The sequence below is a fragment of the Papio anubis genome, chromosome 16 (genome assembly GCF_008728515.1).
Source record: "Papio anubis isolate 15944 chromosome 16, Panubis1.0, whole genome shotgun sequence".
Lineage (NCBI taxonomy): Eukaryota > Metazoa > Chordata > Mammalia > Primates > Cercopithecidae > Papio > Papio anubis.
In genome coordinates this window covers 28568036-28576519 of record NC_044991.1, presented here as the reverse complement: position 1 = coordinate 28576519, position 8484 = coordinate 28568036, and the positions used below count along the sequence as shown (strand labels likewise).

Here is an 8484-nt window from a genome sequence, read left to right as displayed (position 1 = left end):
TGACAAGGATTTTGCGTGTGTGGAGTTTACATTTTAGAATGGGTAGAAGACAGTAGACAAGAGCAGCCTCAGAACTGAGCAGTCAGTGATGTCCTTTTTTCAGCCATAGCATGGGATGCAAATTTTACCAGCTGCCATTTGTATTCTTGGACTTGCTCCACCCAGTACAGTCCCCATGAACTGCATGTTGATAGGTATATTTGAAAGTTAATTAATTAAAACTAAATAAGCTTTAAAAAATATTCCTCTGCTACACCAGCTTCATTTCACCTGCCTCCTGGACTCATGCTCTCCAGCCATGGCTCTCATGCTGGAGAGTTCACACACAGGCATCTCCACCATAGCAGAAAGTTCTACTGCAGAGCACAGTCTTTGACAATCTATTTAAGGTTTCCTTAGGCCAGTTTCTTCATTACCTGTAAAATGGGGGTATAGTAATACTCAGGTTCTCCTCACAGTCTGGAACACTCTTCTCTCTGGGAGTATTACCTTGGCCCCTTCTTCCTACAGAACTGAGGAGTGATACTGAAACTAGTATTGGCCAATAAGATGAACAGAAATGAGAGGTGTAATTTCGGAGCAGTAGATGTAAGATTGGCCTGTGCTTTGTCAAGTTCTCCCATCTCTGACATAACACCCACAGTGTTCTCATAGAATCCTTTCAGCCAGCCTGCATCCTGGAATGAAGTTGAAGTGAACTGAAGCCACAGGCATTTCAATTAGAGATGGGAATGGCGGAAGAGTGAGAAATATACATTTGTTGTTGTGAGCCGCCAAGATTTCTGTCAATTTCTCACTGCAGCCAAGCCTAGCCAGTACTGAGAGCTCTGGAAATTTTAAGTGAATGTGGGGCGCTGCAATAACAAAAATAATATCTATCTATAAACATATACATAACATACAGTAATTTATATACTAATTATATTATATATTATATCAATATAATTTCCTAAATATGTTTCAAATTCATTCGCAGCCTTGTGATTTCCCAGGCAGTTTTTTCCCTTGAGCCCTCATTATGTCCCATGTCCTGCCGGGGTTCTCCCCCCCCACCCCTCTCCTCATCTGTAATGTCCCCTCACAGTTCCTGCCCTCCTGGGAACTGCTGTGATCTTTCTTGCTGGGAGCCTTGTTACCTCCTTCTTGTACTAAAATACCTCTCCTATTTGTCTTGGTGAGCTCCTCTTCCATTCTTTAAAGGCTGCAGAGCCCTAGAGAAGAGCATCGTCTCAAAAACTTTCCCAAGAAGCTGCAAGTAATGAGAGTGTCTAAGGCCACTCTTTCTGCTTTACGGCAATTTTATACTTAATGTGGTATTGAGTCTTGCTGAGTTTTCAGTCCGAAGTCATAATGTGCTCAAATATACAAATTCCAGAGACACAGAGCAGAATGGTGGCTGCCAGGAGCTGAGGGGAGGAGGACACGGGGGGTTGCTGTGTAACAAGTGTAAAGTTTTAGTTATGCAAGAATATGTTATAAAGATGTGCTGTGCAACACTTATCTAAATATTAATTATTAATGAAATAAAAAATTCAAAATTATTAACATACATTTCCCCCTAAGTTTACTGGACAGACGCCTTTATATTTGTCTCTGCTAAATAGACTAATGTGTAAGGATTTGGCACAAAATTTGTAAACTACAAACCCAGCCAAAACCAAAAAATTATTTGTATAGTCTTTCAATAAATAAAATTAATTTAATATTGCTAGTTTAATAAAATAGCTGTGTCTTCTAAGTTATAGACAAATTTCCTATAATTTTCACTTTAAGGATCTTACTTAGGTAAACATCTGCATATACCAACTACTACTATTACTAAGAAAAAATGATTTAGAGAAATAAAACTATTTTTCTTGTGTCTCAGTTTTCATAAATATCTAAATAAACTTTTAAGTAAGTAAATTAGATCAATATAAATGAAGTAAATACTCCTATCTAAACTTTTTGTATAATTTTAAATCTTAAAAAGTAAATAGTAGGTACTCATTAAAAGTATAGGTTATTTAAAATTAAAAGTATATATTTTGAATACAGTTATAGAAATATTAAAATAGCTCTCATCTATAAAATATGAATTTATAAGAGACAATGCAAAGTTTCTTACATCCTAGGTTTTGAGTAAAAATTATTGTTAAAAAGAATTAAAAATTCTAATTAATGTATAATTCAATACATAAAATAAAACAAAAAAAACTAAATATATGTTTTTAAGTTAAAAAAGCAAAGTCATAAAATATATGCTTTATAAAAATAATTTTGCTAAATTAAGATGTAATACAATGGTTACTTATAAAGCAATATAAAATAAATTAGAGAGATATCAAATATTATAAATATAGATATATTTTTGTAAAAAAATTAGAACATAATTTTATATTGAACCATCTTAAATAATTTTTATCCTAAAATAATATGATTTACTATTTTAAAAAGACAAATCAAAATGTCCCAACATATCTTAGTCTATGTAAATTATAATAAAATTCATTTGGGAATTAGTTAATAAAATTAAGTATAATTAACGCTATAGTTTTAAAAATTATAACAATCTTCCTAAGTATTAAACTTTAATATTGAAAATACACTAATACAAAGCTGAATATGTTGATTTTCTATGTCCACAGTTTTCTTAATATTAATTTACTCTAAATAAAATGTTTAAACATTGATTTTTAATGTTAACATCTATTTCACTTTAAAACTTCTCAAAATTACACTTCAAAAGTTCAAATTTTGTTAATGTTTTTACGCATGAGTTACAGATTTTTATTGTCATACCTCTTAAAAATATGTAATTTTTTACTTCACTGAGACAATAACTCTTTTCTTTAACCTTTTCTTTTTATTATTATATTTTAAGTTCTAGGGTACACGTGCACAACGTGCAGGTTTGTTACATAGGTATACATGTGCCATGTTGGTTTGGTGTACCCATCAACTCATCATTTATATTAGGTATTTCTCCTAATGCTATCCCTCCCCCAGCTCCCCACCCACCGACAGGCCCTGGTGTGTGATGTTCCCTGCCCTGTGTACATGTGTCCTCATTGTTCAACTCCCACCTATGAGTGAGAACATGCAGTGTTTGGTTTTCTGTCCTTGTGATAGTTTGCTTAGAATGATGGTTTCCAGCTTCATCCATGTCCCTGCAAAGGACATGAACTCATCCTTTTTTATGTCTGCATGGTATTCCATGGTGCATATGTGCCACATTTTCTTAATTCAGTCTATCCTTGATAGACTTTTGGGTTGGTTCCAAGTCTTTGCTATTGTGAATAGTGCCTCAATAAACATACATATGCATGTGTCTTTATAGTAGCATGATTTATAATCCTTTGGGTATACACCCAGTAATGAGATCACTGGGTCAAATGGTATTTCTAGTTCTAGATCCTTGAGGAGTCGCCACACTGTCTTCCACAATGGTTGAACTAATTTACCCTCCCACTAACAGTGTAAAAGCGTTCCTATTTCTCCACATCCTCTCCAGCATCTGTTGCTTCCTGACTTTTTAATGATCACCATTCTAACTGGCATGAGACGGTGTCTCATTGTGGTTTTGATTTGTATTTCTCGGATGACCAGTGATGATGAGCATTTTTTCATGTCTGTGTAAATATCTTATTTTGAGAAGTGTTTTTTCATATCCTTTGACCACTTTTTGATGGGGTTGTTCGTTTTCTTCTTGTACATTTGTTTCAGTTCTTTGTAGACTCTGAATATTAGCCCTTTGTCAGATGGGTAGATTGCAAAGATGCCATTCCTTTCTGTTTGTTAGTTTTCCTTCTAACAGTCAGACCCCTCAGCTGCAGGTCTGTTGGAGTTTGTTGGAGGTCCACTCCAGATGCTATTTGCCTGGGTATCACTAGAGGAGGCTGCAGAACAGCAAATATTGCTGCCTGATCCTTCCTCTGGAAGCTTCATCCCAGAGGGGCACTCGCCTGTTTGAGGGGTCTGTTGGCCCCTACTGTGAGATGTTTCCCAGTCAGGCTACATGGGGGTCAGGGACCCACTTGAGGAGGCAGTCTGTCCATTCTCGGAGCTTGAACACTGTGCTGAGAGAACCACTGCTCTTTTCATAGCTGTCAGACAGGGATGTTTAAGTCCGCAGAAGCTGTCTGCTGCCTTTTGTTCTACTATGCCCTGCCCCAAGAGGTGGAATCTATAGAGGCAATAGGCCTTGCTGAGCTATGGTGGGCTGTGCCCAGTTCATGCCTTCTCAGCCTCTTTGTTTACACTGTGAGCCACTCAAGCCTCAGCAATGGCAGATGCCCCTCCCCCCATCAAGCTGCAGTGTCACATGTCGATCTCAAACTGCTGCACTGGCAGTGAGCAAGGCTCTAAGGGTGTGGGACCTGCTGAGCCAGGCAGCAGGAGGGTATCTCCTGGTCTGCCAGTTGCTAAGACTGTGAGAAAAGCACAGTATTTGGTCAGTAGTGTACCATTTCTCCAGGTACAGTCTGTCAGGCTTCCCTTGGCTAGGAAGGGGAAATCCCCCGACTCCTTGCATTACCCGGTGAGGCGACGCCCCTCCCTGCTGGCTCTTTGGGCTGCACTCACTGTCCAATAAGTCCCAATGAGAGGAACCAGGTACCTCAGTTGGAAATGCAGAAATCACCCGTCTTCTGCATCGATCTTGCTGGGAGCTGCAGACCAGAGCTTTTCCTATTTGGCCATCCTGGAAGAGACCTTCCCTATGTATTCCAAGCCTTCTGAATTCTCCCATCAATGCAGCCTCCTCATATTGGATGGACTTCATATTTTTGCTTTTCTAGAAATTCAGAAATCCTCAGTGGAAAGGCTGTTTATTAATATGAGTTATCTCCAGACAGGGCAAAGTTGTGGTCCATGGATGCTGTGGAATGGCCACGACCAGGTTCTCAGGTGACTCCACTCATGTGATTTTCAAAGAAAGAGTGCTGTTTGGCCAGTGAGCAGCAAGGGCACTGTGGGTCAGACTCAGTGTCCACATGGTGGAAACCCAAAACTTGCAACCCTCCAAACTCCCCAGGGCTGGGAAGATGGAGTCTGCACTCACGGACACAGATTTAGCAGCTGGATATGGTCCCAGCACCCCCGCCTTCTTCCATGTCCTGCCTGCCAGCCTCCCCCTCCAACAGCTCCCAGGTACCAACAGCTGCCAGATACTGATAAATCCATGGGGAGAGTTGGGGGCAGGCAGTGGGAGCAACATATTTGCATCCATAACCCCTCCTGTGTGAGGTCACTGAAGGGGATAAGAGAGGCCTGGAGAAGCCACTCCAGCTCTGGACATCAGGAAGGTTGCTTCTACCATGGCCTAGGCACCTGTTCTCCTGCTGATATTCTATCATTTCTCAGGTAGGGACAGGTCTCGTGTCCTGGGGAAGCCCCCTAGCCTGAGTTCTTGCCCTGTGTTTCACTCTCACCCTTTGTCCTGATTCCTCACCCACGATCGTCTTTGCTTGCAGGTTCCCTCTCTCAGCCTTTGCTTATTCAGCTGCCCTCCCTCTCTGCACATCTGAGAAATGTTATAAGACTTCCCTGTACCCCGAGCAGTGGCTGCATTGTTGGTGGCTGTCACATATTCTTGTACCAGCAGAAGTCACGGAGCCTTCCCCAGTATCTCCTGAGATACTACTCAGACTCAAGTAAACGGCAGGAATCTGGGGTCCCCAGTCACTTCTGTGGAAGATCCCTCGGGCAACATGCAGGGATTCTGCACATTTCTGAGCTCCAGCCTGAGAACAAGTCCGACTATTACTATTTTACATATCACAGCAACAGTGGCACTTTCACAGTGCTCCAGACTTACGAGGAAATGAGATTAGAACCTCCCCTGCATTCTCTCTGCCTTGTGCAGGCAACAATACACTGTCTGGGACCAAGTGTGGCTCATCAGTAGCAACTTTGTTGTTTGTATTTTTCGTTCTTCAGCACAGGGTGGAGCCTTTCTACTGGCCTCCATTAATAGTGAGAGTCAAACAAGACAGTCTGTGGGTGACTCCAAAGTTCAACTCAGGGTTTCCTCATGTTCGCTAGCTTGGACTACTCTTCGCTCCTCCCCAGAGATCTCAGCTTCTCTTGAATTCTCCAGGTGCCACAAGCACTGATTTCAGTCTTGGCCTTGCACTTTCCCTGAGCAGCTTTTGGCTCTCCTCTCATTACATCTCCGTTTATGACCTGTCACCCACTCAATGTATTAAAAGACAGAGCATTTTGCAAGGTACGTATGCTGGACTTTAACCCCAAATCCACCCAGCTTCCCTAGCTCATCCCAGATCTGCTTCCCATGAGGCTGATGAAAGGTACAAGGGCTGTGACCCTTGCTGAGTCCACTCTTGAAAATGCCCCCCAATAAAGCCTGATTAGTGCCAACGCCACAGGACATTGTTCTGTTTCCTTTGCAGGTGGTGCCAGTGAGGAAAGTTCTTCCTCATGAATATGCGTATTTTGGAGCATGAAACAACTGAGCCAATCTGGGGAGGGCAGGTAACCCCTTGTGATGGTGGCCAGCTTGCTTGATTGAGATTGTCACCGACCATGTGACAATGGGATTATGTTGCATATCACAGATGCCCTGGACCCTCAAGTGTGCTGGGGAACTCTGGTTAAAGAATAGAATTGATCCCTTTGTTCATATTCACTATGCTGGATGCCCTGTTGAGCCCCCTGCAGGATGCTAAACCTCTGACTGTGGCAGCCTTCCCCTTTGATCTGAAGCTGTTATCATACACTGTCCTGCTCAGGGGATTTGTGTGGGGTGTTACTCTTACATATCATCACAAGAAGGGGATTCTCTGGAGACTAAATGCTAACTGGAACATCTCCTGGATGCTGTCCCCTTGATTGTTTGGGAAATATGAAGAGACTATGGGTGCTCTGTGTTTAAAATAAAACTTCAGAGTGTAGAGTCTGAGTGTAAACCCTTCAATTCCATTTACTCTCTATAAATTTATATAATATCAAAACATAGCTATGTCATGTATTTACACATGTGCACACAAATCTATTGAAACATGTTTGTAAGTTCACGCATATGCATTATGTTATACATGTATGCATTTATACATCATCTGACGTTATTGTAATCGTAGTTTTACATACTCAATTTTCCTTTGTGTTTATCCACATTTCCCCCCTTTCTGTAACACTTATTTCTTACAAATTTTGGTGCCTGCTTACTGAGATTTTACTAAAAAAGAGCTTCAGAAGTTCATTTACGTTAGGTCTTCTTGTGGCAAATTCTATTTTTTTTGTCTGAAAAATGGCATTTTTCTCTTTTTTTATTTTTAAAACTTATCTTGAAGCATAATATGTTAAGTGAAATTTGCAGATCTTAATTGGAAAGTTCAGTGTGCTTTTTATGAACACATATGCTCATGTGTCCAATGCATACTCACAACATGTTTATTACTGCAGAATTAAAACATTTTGTTCTAGTCAATGAAATTATCCCATTACAGTTGCCACATAGAATGTGTACATGAGACACGCTTCCCCTGGGGACTTCTTATAAAGTGCGGTGAATTGTGTGTCTTTTTTCCCGCGGAGGAGGCCTATATGGAAAGCTGAAGACTGAGATGATGTAGAAAACTGCCCTGAGAAGGAACCTCACTCCGCCCTGAGGTAGGGAGCCAGCACTGGTCAAGGCCACGGTGGAGGATGGCACCTCTGTGGCGTCCACCTGGCCTCTGGTCACAGGCACGATGGACCTGGGCCTGGGCAGCAGGGGGCGCTGTGGGGCTGGCACTTGTGGGGCTCTCAGCTGGGAAATCAGATACCTGGCCCTGGCTTCTGCCTAGGGCTCACTGGAGCCAGCAGCTGGGTCCTCTCTGAGTCCTTTGGGAGCCTCAGTCCAGGTACATCCCAGGCCTACTCTTCCCAGAAATGACCCAGCCACTGGGACTGCACACGGGCCCAGGGAGGGGCACGGTTGGGCAGGGGAAGAGGAGCACATTTGCATGAATGGCCCGTCTGTCTCCTCTGAGGCTGGAGGGTGAACACGAGAGACCTGCAGCGTGGCTTCCTCTGCAGAGATCCGGGGAGTCTGTACCATGGCCTTGACCCCGCTCCTCCTCCTCATTCTCATCCTGCGCAGGCCAGGACGGCACAAAGCATCCTGATCCCCCAGCTCACTGACGCCACGTCCCAACTCATGCCAGAGCTGTCCTTTCCTGTTCTCCTTTTTTCAGTGTATAATGGCTGTCTGGGTTTTCAGGATCCCTCTGGCAGCCTGTGCCGACTCAGTCGACCTCTGCATCTGCTCCCTGGGAGCCCTGGCCAAGCTCACCCACAGTCAGCAGTCAGCATAGCAGCTATGCCGTTGAATGCTTTCGGCAGCAGCCAGGAAAGGGCCCTCAGTTCCTGATGCAGCTTAAGAGTGATGGAAGCCACACCAAGGGGGCTGGGAGTCCCAGTCACTTCTCAGTCTCCAGGACTGGAGCTGACCTCTATAGTGTCATTTCTACAATCCCGTCTGAGGATGGAGCTGGCTATATC

At 42.7% G+C, this 8484-nt stretch overlaps 1 long non-coding RNA gene across 1 annotated transcript; it reads left to right on the top strand.

Annotated features, from left to right (window-relative positions):
- The first annotated feature begins 4053 nt into the window (after positions 1-4053).
- LOC103888242 lies at positions 4054-6893 on the top strand. Its single transcript, XR_004178952.1, has 3 exons — positions 4054-5343; positions 5920-6208; positions 6393-6893. It is a non-coding gene; the product is annotated as an uncharacterized LOC103888242 (long non-coding RNA).
- Positions 6894-8484: the final 1591 nt, after the last annotated feature.